The sequence below is a fragment of the Palaemon carinicauda genome, chromosome 12, assembly GCF_036898095.1.
Source record: "Palaemon carinicauda isolate YSFRI2023 chromosome 12, ASM3689809v2, whole genome shotgun sequence".
NCBI lineage: Eukaryota > Metazoa > Arthropoda > Malacostraca > Decapoda > Palaemonidae > Palaemon > Palaemon carinicauda.
In genome coordinates this window covers 140,697,010-140,710,829 of record NC_090736.1, presented here as the reverse complement: position 1 = coordinate 140,710,829, position 13,820 = coordinate 140,697,010, and the positions used below count along the sequence as shown (strand labels likewise).

The following is a 13,820-nucleotide window of genomic DNA, read 5'->3' as shown; positions in this document are numbered from 1 at the left end:
AGGTGTCAACAAGAAGTACTATAGTACCTGGCCACAGGTGGCGCTGGTAAGTACACCCCCTTCTAGTATTGTGATAGCTGGCGTATCCCTCCATAGAATTCTGTCGGGCAACGGAGTTGACAGCTACATGATTATCGGGTAAGTTTAATATTGAAAATAATATATTCTTATGATTATAACATACAAGCATGAAAAAAAAATTGGTATAAAACTTGATGTTACAGAAAGGGTATTAGTTAAAACATAACTTGTTTACTTCCAGATTCATATCTCCAAATCTGATAATAGCCTCTCAATATTTGGGATATATTTTGACTTACCTACTCCAGTTTGATAAAATACTTTTTTCTTGGGCACACGAATATTAATTAATTCCCAAATGAAATCATTAGGAAGATTTTAGTCTTCTGCTTTATGTCACCATACATCTACATACCAGACAAAAGTTTTTCTCAGTTACATTTTTACCGCCCAAACTTGATTTATTCACTGGAAGGTCAAATTGATGGGCCCCACAACAGCCACTTAGTCTTAGCAATAATTCTCTTCAAGTTCCAGCAATGAGATCAATACATTTAATCAACCTTTGTTTAATCTAATCAAGATTATGGGTGATACAGTTATGCCTATAGGAAATTAAAAGAAAATGATTTACTAAGCAGTTCTTGCATCACCTCTCTATGAACCCTTTCTAGTGGATATGGATATGTATATATAAATATATATGTATATATAAATATATATATATGTATATATATATATGTATATATGTATATATATATGTATATATGTATATATATATATATATATATATATATATATAGATATATATATATATATATATATAGATATATATATATATATATATAGATATATATATATATATATATATATATATATATATATATAGATATATATATATATATATACATACATATATATATATATATATATATATATATATATATATATATACATATATATATATATATATATATATATATATATATAATATATATATATATATATATATATATATATATATATATATATATATATATATATATATATATATATATATATATATATATATATCAGTGAAAACCTATGTTATTTTCAAAGAAAATTGGGAACCACGAATTACTGGAATTTTTTCTATAGAAAAAAGTAGTTTTTTTTTCCTAGGTTACATTACCCTGTAATACAGTACAATTATACCAAATTAATTATATAAAATGTGTATTTCAAAGCATTTTTCTATATACCTTTTACACAATATATAAAAGGGTACAAAGGGGTACAGAACCTAACAAACCCATCTAACCTAACCTAGTAGTTCCCAGGTCACAACCCCTAGCTGGGGGCAAGGCCCCGGACCCCCTTCCCAGATCACAACCCCCAAACCCCCTTCCCAGGTCACAACCCCCGAACCCCCTTCCCAGGTCACAACCCCTAGCCAAGGTTCTACCTGCATATATATATATATAGAAATTATAAATGCTAAAAATATAAAAAGTATTTCATTAAAAACACATATTTATCGATTTCTAAGAGTTTGCAGTGATACCGTAGGGGATTTCGGTAATTTTCAAGGGGATTCCAGTAAATCCGGGGGATGCCAGTAATTCGAGGTACCGAAGAAAATTGGCATGTTTTTTGGAAATACCTCTTTTTAAAGTAGAAAATGTGGTATTTTTGTAGTGAATTACAGGGCAATGTAACCTAGGAAAAAAACTTCTGTTTCTTATAGAAAAAATTACGCTCTCTTCAAAAATGACACTCGTTTCCGTCGCAAATGAATAGTTTCAGAAATATATATACATCTATATCCTACGATAATGGGGGACCCTCAGTGGGAACTCCGGGTTTTGGGTGGGGAAAACATACTGGGGAAATGATATATAATTGTTTTCCTATAGTAAATAACGTGAATTAACCGAATTTGATGTTCATTTCAATCAGAAACAAACAGATCAACCAATTCGGATAACTCTGAGTTGCACGGTGTCACTTCTCTTACGAACGAACGATAACATTAGCAACATTACCAATAATACACAGTGTTACCAACGTTGACGTATGGTACACAGAGTTACCAACAGCACGCTGACATTACTAAAGATTAGTAATGATAGATATTTCCGTATGTATTTTAAATAATTTCTCCATATAAGTTTTACTCAATATATAAAAAGTACAAAAAGGGCACAGAACCTAACAAACCCACCTAACCTAGCCTAGTAGTATGACAGGTCACAAAATAACATTTGATCTACATCGGACGTTGGCAGCACTGGTTACTGTATTTTTTCATGACACAATCTTTGTAACGGCGCCTCCAAAGTTTATCCAGATATACTGTTTTGTATTTTCCTCCGGTTATTATAATTTCAAGAAGGTAATGTATAGAGAAGAAAAGGCTTGTTTTACATTTCTATATCGATTCCCCAGTATGTTTTCCCCACCCAAAACCCCGAGTTCCCACTGGGGGTCCCCCATTATTGGAGGATATAGATGTATATATATTTCTGAAACTATTAATTTGCAACGGGAACGAGTGTCATTTTCGAAGAGAGCGTAATTTTTTCTATAAGAAAAAGTAGTTATCCTAGGTTACATTGCCCTGTAATACACTACAATGAAACCTAAAAGGGAAAATGTTGTCCTGTCCTTAACTATAAATAAACAGGTTCACTTAAGGATTACCTTGAAATTTACTGGAAAATTTTAGAATGATTCCAAAAAAGCAGTAAATGCAGAATAACGAATAATGCAAAATTAGAAAAAAAAAAAACTTGTTAATATTTTAGTAACCTAACCTCAATTTAAAAAAAAATACAGGTCTACTCTATAAAATACACCAAGGTAATCTCACATAAAAAAGACAATTTAACTGTAAAATCCTTTGAATATCAAAGGTTATTGAGCATCACCTTCACAGTCACGTACACAGAAGAATTTAAAAGAAACGGTTCAGTATTAAATAGTCGTCCATTGTTGTCATTCAGCTGTTTAATGTTGACAGTGACAACTGACGAACGGGTGACAGTCGTTTTTTTTCTGTTTCTTCTTCTTCTTCTAATAAAGTTCAGACAAATTTAACGTTTTTTTTACCTACTTATTCCACAATTTCAATCATCTTGATATCCCCTTTCACTAAAATCTGCACTGAGTTACTGGTATATATAAGAACTAGTAGTAGTTATTAAAAGATATATAGAAAAAGTTTGAAAGAAGAGAGAGATGAAGATTTATTTCAAGAAGACTACAACTAAACCTCAATGAAATTGTTGAAAATAATATAGAATATCTATTCTAATAATATAAGTTGATACTGACTTTATTAGCATTTTCCATGCTAATATATATTTCATCCCATTTTATAAGTTAACTAAATATAAAATAATATAACTCCTGTTTCTGTTTTTATGTATACAAGAATTTCCCTTCTCTCTTCTTTCGGGCTATTCCTATTTATCTTTTATAAATGATGATTCATTCTACTACGATCAGCATCACTACTGCTAGTTCTAGGAGAGAGAGAGAGAGAGAGAGAGAGAGAGAGAGAGAGAGAGAGAGAGAGAGAGAGAGGAGAGAGAGAGAGAGAGAGATTTTGTTTGATGGTTATTCTTTGGAATATTGTGCCTTATATCAATATCTATCATATCTAGGTTCTGTAAGAGAGAGAGAGAGAGAGAGAGAGGAGAGAGAGAGAGAGAGAGAGAGAGAGAGAGAGAGAGAGAGAGAGAGAGAGAGAGAGAGAGAGGCTATGGAATTCAGCAGTAACTTATACCAATTAGTGTAACTATGACTATCTTATATCCTACAACTATACCACAGTGATTATCATAACAAACATAAAGGAATTACAACGACTATGATTGTGAGAGTTTATATAATGTAAATACCATAGATATATTAAATCACCATAAGACAATTGAGTAAATAGTAGTATAAATACAGCATGAATAAACATACTTATGATGAAAATCATAAAACTAAATAATTTGGTGATTTCATTAATTTTAGGTATTCTATTATGTAAGTTTAAAAGAGTAATTATACTAAGAATTGCCTGAGGGTAAAAATATATATTAACGAAAATCTCCTTAAATATGAACTACAACTAGCTTTTAATGTTTTAGATTTAAGTCTAATATCTGTGATTGTACCTGTAATAATCGAACAGAAAATATGCTCTTTAGAAAACTTAAAAAGGGCCACTAGGACTGTTTAACAGGAGTGTTTGGAAATAGCTTTATTTGCCATTGAAAGAAAATTGAACATTTAAAAGTAATTTTTCTCAGAAATTCGATTGTTTCATACGAAAGGCTAAGAATGGCTTACATAGGGTTTTTAAATGTCCTCTATTCTATGCTTGTGATATTCCGATATATAATTGTGATTCGCTGACAATAATATACGTAACTGATAATTTATCAGTACTTAATTGATGATTATTTTGAATTTCACAAAAGAAATGCTCTTAAGTGACGGTAAAAAAAGAAAAAAAAAGTGTCACTTGGTTTGGTGGCATTATAAGGTTCCAATATAAAAAAAACCGGTCTTTGGCTTCCCCGGCATGACGTCATCATAACAGTCCCGGCGGCTTTAATTCTTTGTGCTCCCAGTAATCTTGCGATGATTAGGACTTATTTTCACCCTAAAAGGCTTTATTTCGAAGATCCTACAGTCACAATATATAGTTTATGGTATGTAGAAGAATTGTGCTTATTATGATTCACGAAAACATTCAGTGTGTGCTAATATTAGCCTACTCGGATATCTGATTCGTAGATCTGTTTGTGTACATGACTTCCGGACAGAGTAAAATTGCTTTATTTATAATGTTTTTAGTGTTGACGATGCTACAGTGGCTTAATTGCCCTGTCGTAAAATACCACATGTTCTCCCCCCCCTCTCTCTCTCTCTCTCTCTCTCTCTCTCTCTCTCTCTCTCTCTCTCTCTCTCTCTCTCTCTCTCAGAGCAGAAATATGATAGATTTTGATATAAGGCCCATTATTCCATAGAATAACCATCAAACTTCTCTCTCTCTCTCTCTCTCTCTCTCTCTCTCTCTCTCTCTCTCTCCTCTCTCTCTCTCTCTCTCTCTCTCTCTCTTAGAACTAGCAGTAGTAAGGCTGATTGCAGAATGATTTTATAAAAGATAAATAGAAATAGCTCGAAAGAAGAGAGGGGAAATTCTTGTAAACATAAAAAACATAGAGACAGGAGTTACATTATGTCATATTTAGTCAACTTTTAAAAATGGGATGAAATATATATTAGTATGGAAAATGCTAATAAAGTCAGTATCAAGTTATATTATAATGTAGAAACGGTTAAATACGATTGGCCGAGATATTAATACGAAGTGTTTCACATTTTTAGGTTGAATTCAATAGAACGTAGTTAACTAATGATTAAAGGGCTCAGAACTCTTTTAATTTGTCCTGTTCAGAATAATCCTAACTATTATAATACTAGTTAATGAAGCCACCTCTACTCAGATGCATACTGCGTGATGAATTGATAATGCATACTTCTGTATTATAAAGAATTTTTGATATTCTATATTTTCTAATAATTACGTCACATAATTAGTATATTTCCCCCTTTTTTCACTGGGTTATTTTCCCTGTTGGTGTCCTTGGGCTTGTAGCATCCTGCTTTTCCAAGTAGGGTCAAGACAGAGGTAGCGTGGCCAAGTGTTGTGGATGGATAGTTGGGGGGGGGGGGGGTGAGGCGGTGAGGCGGGCTTGGGAGGAACCTGTTATTATTATTATTATTATTATTATTATTATTATTATTATTATTATTAGCCAAGCTACAACCCTAGTTGGAAAAGCAAGATGCTATAAGCCCAAGGGCTCCAATAGGGAAAATAGCCCAGTTAGGAAAGGAAATAAGGGAATAAAGAAGATAAGAAGTGGAAGATCGAGGGGGGAGGCAGATAATGGTTTATTGGAGGATATAAAAGACAATGGAGAGGACGCAGCAGGCAACCGACTCTGAATATATGGTTAAAAGTGGGAAAGAAGTTATTATTATTATTGTTGTTGTTGTTGTTGTTGTTGTTATTATTAGCTAAGCTACATCCCTATTTGGAAAAGCAAGAGGCTATAAGCCCAAGGGCTCCAACAGGGAAAAAAATTCTAGTGAGGAAATTTATATTCCATTCATTATTATTATTACTATCCAAGCTACAACCCTAATTGGAAAAGCAAGATGCTATAAGGGCTCCAATAGGGAAAATAGCCCAGTTAGGAAAGGAAATAAGGGAATAAAGAAGATAAGAAGTGGGAAGATCGAGGGGGGAGGCAGATAATGGTTTATTGGAGGATATAAAAGACAATGGAGAGGACGCAGCAGGCAACCGACTCTGAATATATGGTTAAAAGTGGGAAAGAAGTTATTATTATTATTGTTGTTGTTGTTGTTGTTGTTGTTATTATTAGCTAAGCTACATCCCTATTTGGAAAAGCAAGAGGCTATAAGCCCAAGGGCTCCAACAGGGAAAAAAATTCTAGTGAGGAAATTTATATTCCATTCATTATTATTATTACTATCCAAGCTACAACCCTAATTGGAAAAGCAAGATGCTATAAGCCCAGGGGCTCCAATAGGGAAAAATAGCCCAGTGAGGAAAGGAAATAAGGAAATAAATAACTGAAGAGAACAAATTAACAATAAATCATTCTAAAAAAAGTAATGTCAAAAAAGATATATCATATATAAACTATTAACAACGTCAACAACAAATATGTCATATATAAACTATAAAAAGACTCATGTCCGCCTGGTCAACAAAAAAGCATTTGCTCCAACTTTGAACTTTTGAATTTCTACTGATTCAACAACCCGATTAGGAAGATCATTCCACAACTTGGTAACAGCTGGAATAAAACTTCTAGAGTACTGCGTAGTATTGAGTCTTATGATGGAGAAGGCCTGGCTATTAGAATTAACTGCCTGCCTAGTATTACAAACAGGATAGAATTGTCCAGGGAGATCTGAATGTAAAGGATGGTCAGAGTTATGAAAAATCTTATGCAACATGCATAATGAACTAATTGATCGACGGTGCCAGAGATTAATATCTAGATCAGGAATAAGAAATTTAATAGACCGTAAGTTTCTGTCCAACAAATTAAGATGAGAATCAGCAGCTGAACACCAGACAGGAGAACAATACTCAAAACAAGGTAGAATAAAAGAATTAAAACACTTCTTCAGAATAGATTGATCACCGAATATCTTAAAAGACTTTCTCAATAAGCCAATTTTTTGTGCAATTGAAGAAGACACAGACCTTATATGTTTCTCAAAAGTAAATTTGCTGTCAAGAATCACACCTAAAATTTTGAAAGAGTCATACAAAATTAAAGAAACATTATCAATACTGAGATCCGGATGTTGAGGAGCCACCGTCCTTGACCTACTTACAATCATACTTTGAGTTTTGTTAGGATTCAACTTCATACCCCATAATTTGCACCATGCACTAATTTTAGCTAAATCTCTATTAAGGGATTCACCAACCCCAGATCTACATTCAGGGGATGGAATTGATGCAAAGAGAGTAGCATCATCTGCATATGCAACAAGCTTATTTTCTAGGCCAAACCACATGTCATGTGTATATAGTATGAAAAGTAATGGGCCAAGAACACTACCCTGTGGAACACCGGATATCACATTCCTATACTCACTATGGTGCCCATCAACAACAACTCTTTGAGATCTACTACTTAAAAAAATCAATAATAATGCTAAGAAACGACCCACCCACTCCCAACTGTTTCAGTTTGAAAACAAGGGCCTCATGATTAACACGGTCAAAGGCAGCACTAAAATCAAGGCCAATCATACGAACTTCCCGACCACAATCAAGGGATTTCTGCACTGCATTGGAGATTGTAAGAAGGGCATCACATGCTCCAAGGCCTTTCCGAAAACCAAATTGCAAACTAGGGAATAGATGATTACCTTCAGCAAACCTATTAAGACGTTTTGCCAGAAGACGTTCAAAAACTTTAGATAATATGGGAGTTATGGAAATTGGGCGGTAATCAGTGGGACTTGAGCTACCACAAACACATTTACATAGAGGAGTAATATTACCAATTCTCCAACAAGTGCTAAAAGCTCCTCTTCTTGCTAACTTGCGTAAAATAACAGATAACTTTGGAGCTAAGAAATCTGCTGTCTTTATAAAAAACAAAGGAAAAATACCATTAGGGTCTACACCTCCATAAGCATCAAGGTCCATCAACAGAGCTTTAATCTCACGAGATCGAAAAGCTAAACTAGTTAGTTTAGCCTCAGGAAAACAGGAATGAGGAAGTTCAAGTTTTTCATTACTCTGTTTACTGTAAAAAACATCAGCCAAAAGGGTTGCCTTTTCCTTTGGACAGTGAGTGACTGAGCCATCTGGTTTAAGTAAAGGAGGAACTGTTGCATCTACACCAAAGAGTGCAGATTTAAGGGTAGACCACCATTTATGTTCCTGAGTTGTACCAGAGAGGGTTTCTTTTATGATTAAATTGTACTCCTTTTCAGTTGAGGCATAAACTCTCTGAGCAAGAGCTCGAAGCTGAGTATAGTTGTTCCAGGTCAAATCTGATCTGTTACCCTTCCAAAGGTGATAGGCCTCCTGCTTCTCCAAATAAGCACGTCTACAATCATCATTGATTATCATCATTGATTATCATCATTGATTATTATTATTATTATTATTATTATTATTATTATTATTAGCTAAGCTACAACCCCTATTTGGAAAATCAAGATGCTATAAGCCCAAGGGCTCCAACAGGGATAAATAGCCCAATGAGGAAAGGAAATAAGGAAATAAATGTATGCCTATAAAACCACGAGACTTTCGAATATTAGGCCATGAATATAAAGTATGCGGATTTCAAGCCAGAGTATTTTATGCATATTTTGATTTGTCTTTTTTTATTTCATTATATTCTATATATCAATTCTCAGAATTTAGATCTAATTTCATGCTATCGTAGGATGGCAGTAACGTTCCTGCACCCAATTGCGACATCCTGAAAGGACTTATATAATTTTTAGCCATTTACTTTACTGAACCTGTGTATTCACCATAATTCTGATTCACTTGGGTAACCCTTCTCTGCCTCACAATGATGTAATGTAGCTCTCGTATATACAGTATTGGTGATATAACAGCTTACATGACCTCGTGGACTCCACGTAAAAATAAAACTACAAATGATTACGCATTGGGATGATGTATCAAACTAGGATATTATTATTATTATTATTATTATTATTATTATTATTATTATTATTATTGAATGCTAAGCTACAACCCCAGTTGGCGGCCACGCTGTTCTGTCATTTTTTTCTAAGATTTTAGTTTATAAATAAAAGATTATTTTAATGTTATTACTATTCTTAAAAGGATTTAATTTTATTTGTTCAATGCTTCTCGTGTTGTTTGTTTGTGTGTTTCCTTATTTCCTTTCCTCACTCGGCTATTTTTCCCCTGTTGGAGCCCTTGGCCTTATAGCGTCCTGCTTTTCCAAATAATATTAATGGTACTACTACTACTACTACTACTACTACTACTACTACTACTACTAATAATAATAATAATAATAATAATAATAATAATAATAATAATAATAATGATGATGATGATGGTAGAAGTGGTAATCCGTTCTTTGTGATCGTTATGAAATTTCATTTATAAACTATTCCATACATTTTACTCATATTGTTGGCGTAGTCATTTGATGGTCATTTTATTATAATGATGAAATGGTTATATAAATGGTAACTATGGCTAGCGCAGAGAACTCCGCGTTTTTTTTTTTTTTTTTTTTTTTTTTCCACGCCTAAGATTTAAAGGGTTTTAAAGATCATGAGTGGCAGAGGCAAGGGACAATGACATTGCCCTATCAAGCAAGACAATGCCTTGTTTATATTATGATCAGCGCCCCAAGCCCCCTCTCCACCCAAGCTAGGACCAAAGTAGGGCCAGGCAATGGCTGCTGATGACTCAGCAGATAGACTTATAGGTTCCTTCAAACTCTCCATTCTTAGCGCACAAGATTGGCGAGGTTGCAGCGACCAAAGGAACGAACGAGTTTGAGTGGGACTCAAACCCCAATCTGGCGATCACCAAGCAAGGACGTTACCAACAGGCCACCACAACCCGTATCTTGCGTTGGTGTTTATCCCGTTATTTTACCGCTGTTCTTACATCCCTTCTTCTGTTTTACTGTCCAAACCCATTTAACCTTTACATAATAGGGGGGGGGGGGGTTGCGTTTCCCCAGATGTCCCTCAGCATTGTATGTCCTCCCTGGCCCCAGCGCTGGGTTATAAGGCCCAAATTCCATCCATCCATCAAATCTGCTTCCGTATGTCTAATTGAACTATTGTACTATGGAAAACATTTCTCACTCGGTTATCAAAACCATTGATTTATGGAATTAGTCAAAATCCTTTTTAAATTCTGTTTATTTGCTCTTGCACCCAAGGGAAGATCTCCCCCTCCTGCAATTCCCAATTCATGAAAATTAAATTGCGTAATGTACTCTCTGTAATAATTTCAAATAGTTTTTTATTTAGCACAGTTACGGAAACAATAATCTATGAAAGAGTCCATTTTGTAATGATTCTATGATTGTCCTTATCGGCTTGTAATTTAGGGTGATGTCATTAACTCCGCTCTTTTTGACTTCTTGTGGGTGGATCCAGAGAAAGGCAACACATGTGTCACTGTCGCATGCTTTCTGTAACTGATAAATCGGGAATAAACAGTAAAACTGCACAGTATTATCCCAATCACCATCACAGAAGGTTCCTCAGCAGCTTATTGAACCCGTACACAAAATGTGCATTTTATCCCTAGATATCAAGGTCCTTCCTTACTAATACTTCTGGTGATTTTTGATTGTACACTTTTCACCATTCTCTACAAAGCATCTCTATACATCTGGGTCGTTTTTTTCCTGCTGAACTCTGCATGTATTATCTCATAATTTTTTTCATAAACAACAAACAATGCAAGAAAAAGGTCATCTAAGTAACTTTAGACTTTTTTGCTTTCAATTGCATTCAATATTCACACTTCCTTCCATAATGGGGAGTTGGTTCAACAGTTCTCTTGCACTTGACTTACTAACACACAACTAACAACAAATGCAGCTGTTTCTAGTGCACTGCAGGAGAAAGCCCTCAGGCATGTCGATTCATATTTGGGGTTTGGCCAGTTTTCATTGCCACTGCGGATTGGTGAAGGTGGGAGATTTTCGTCTGATCACTCACAGCAAACCAACCTAGTATGGGGAGCTCTGACTGGTACAGCCTTGCTGATTATGGCGATACGAAAATCCTTTCACCACGTTAAGGTATTTACCCCCACACACATACACACATATACACATACACATACACGTGATGAACTGCTTATGCCAAGCCAGACATATTTTGGTTTACCTTCAATTTATATTTCTGTAGGTTCTTACTCAAGAGTCGAACTCATTATGTTAATTTGAATAAAATCTTTGACCAACTCATACATTAATCATATTTTGCGGTCTGATAAATAGAAATATATTCTGAAGTTCCTGAAAGGTTTAAAGGCCTCTCATGAATAGCAGAGGCAAGGTTCAGTGACATTGCCCTATCAAGCAGGACAATTCCCCAATCTAGGTCGTATTAAGGGAGTTCACACTTCACATCTTGGGGGAAACAAAGATAGAGAAAACCCATTTTATGGTTAACACAATTTGAGAGGGAAGGTCATGCACAAATGAGAGTCGAATTGTTGATTTAACACATGCTGTATTATCTTAAGTTTACAAGGGCGCCCTTTAATTATGATTATGTTACTTTACTAAGAAAAAACCCTTAGAACAATGGTACTCGTTGGCACTCATGCTGGCACCCGTGACCTGACCGTAGGTCTACACACTCGAGCCTCCAACCTCTAACTGAAAAACTATGGGGCAATTTCAAGCGCCCACCACAGCCTTTCTATGCCTGATCGATGATTGGCTGTTTTGACCGGAAAGTCTTAAGACAGCCAATCGGGAGAGATTTTGGGGACGCTAACTTTTAACGAATATTTTTTGAGTGCCCAAGCCACGCCGATAACGACATTCTTAAAGTGCCACCCAAGCCACATCGTAACCGTCTTTCCTTTAACAAAGAAGAAAAATCTGTTGGCACTCACTCATCCCAATCAGTAACAACCTGACTGTGATTAGCTCACATATGATCAGCGCCCAAGCCCCCTCTCCACCCAAGCTAGCACCAAGGAGGGCCCGGCAATGGCTGCTGATGACTCAGCAGATAGACCTGTGGGCTCCCCCAAACTCCACATCCTTAGCTCACAAAGATGGTGAGGTTGCAGCAACCAAAGGAACTAACGAGTTTGAGCGGGACTGGAAACCCAGTCTAGTGTTCAACAGTCAGGGACTTTACCACATCGGTCACCACAACCAAGGAATAGTTGAATGTTGCTCTCTCTCTCTCTCTCTCTCTCTCTCTCTCTCTCTCTCTCTCTCTCTCTCTCTCTCTCTCTCTCTCTCTCTCCGTCGGTCTTTTACACACAAGTCATTATTATTCCTATTAAATATATTTCCATAATACAAGCCCTCATTTTATAATTCGTTATTTTTAACTGGTAGTTTTTATATATTTGGGAAAAAGTTAAAGCATCGTTAAAGGGTTCATCGCATCATGAGATTTTTTTTTGATGGAATAATATGACGATGAATATATTTTCATTAGGAAAGCCCATGAATTAATAGATTTTTTTTATATATATATATTCGGGGTCACTGAATATACTTATAATAAGCATAAAAAAAATGAGAATTTGGTGTATAAAAAAATAAAACTTCATATAATATTTAGTTTTTATTATTGAGACGAACTAAACGAGGAATTAATTACAAACAGAATTGGAAAGGATAAAATATTAATAAAATATTTTGATTTATTTCAGCTGTAGAGACAGACAGGATTCCAGGTCTGTAGTTATGAAGTTCTCAGCAGAAACAGGTAAGCTATTATTATTATTATTATTATTATTATTATTATTATTATTTATTATGGTTATTATTATTATTTTGTATTATTGTTGTTTTTATTATTATTATTATTGTTATTATTATTATTGTAATTATTATTTATGATTATTATTATTATTATCATCATTATTATTTTGTATTATTATTGTTGTTGTTGTTATTAAAATCATTATTATAGTTATTATTATTGTTATTGTTTTTATTATTATTATTATTATTGTTATTATTATTATTAGTATTATTATTAATACCTCCTCCAACGAGGTTAGAAGGAGGTTATGTTTTACCCCCTGATTGTGTGTGTGTTTGTTTGTGAACAGCTTCTAGGCCACGATTTTAATCGTAGAATAATGAAACTTGCAGGGATTTACTGTTATGTAAAATGCTGGACATTATTAAATTTTAGAAGGTCAAGGTCGAAGGTCAAGGTCACGGTAAAGAAAAATATCCAATTCCCATTTTTTAAAAATTGGATTTTGGTTCGCTAGCGAAATTTCAAAGAAATACATATGTTATGGAACGTTACAAAGGAGAATGAGATAATACAGTCATTACAGTGTGGGTCGTTGCCCTTTTGGGGATTTGATATTTAATGGGAAGGAAATAAATCGACTTGATCGGCTTTCAGACATCCAGCTGTAAATTAGAGTTAACAAAGGTATTAGTTTGCTATAGTGTTCAATCAATTTGTTTTTGTTTTTGTTTTAGGGCAAAGTTCTTGTTTGCTTGCTTGCGATG

At 34.5% G+C, this 13,820-nt stretch overlaps 1 long non-coding RNA gene across 3 annotated transcripts in view; it reads right to left on the bottom strand.

Annotated features, from left to right (window-relative positions):
- Nucleotides 1-3,064, bottom strand: part of LOC137650668 (uncharacterized) — a 68,407-nt gene extending 65,343 nt beyond the window's left edge. For all 3 annotated transcript variants that reach the window (XR_011046034.1, XR_011046035.1, XR_011046033.1), the window contains exon 1: nucleotides 2,934-3,064. This is a non-coding gene — a long non-coding RNA (uncharacterized lncRNA). The remainder of the gene's footprint in view (nucleotides 1-2,933) is intronic.
- Nucleotides 3,065-13,820: the final 10,756 nt, after the last annotated feature.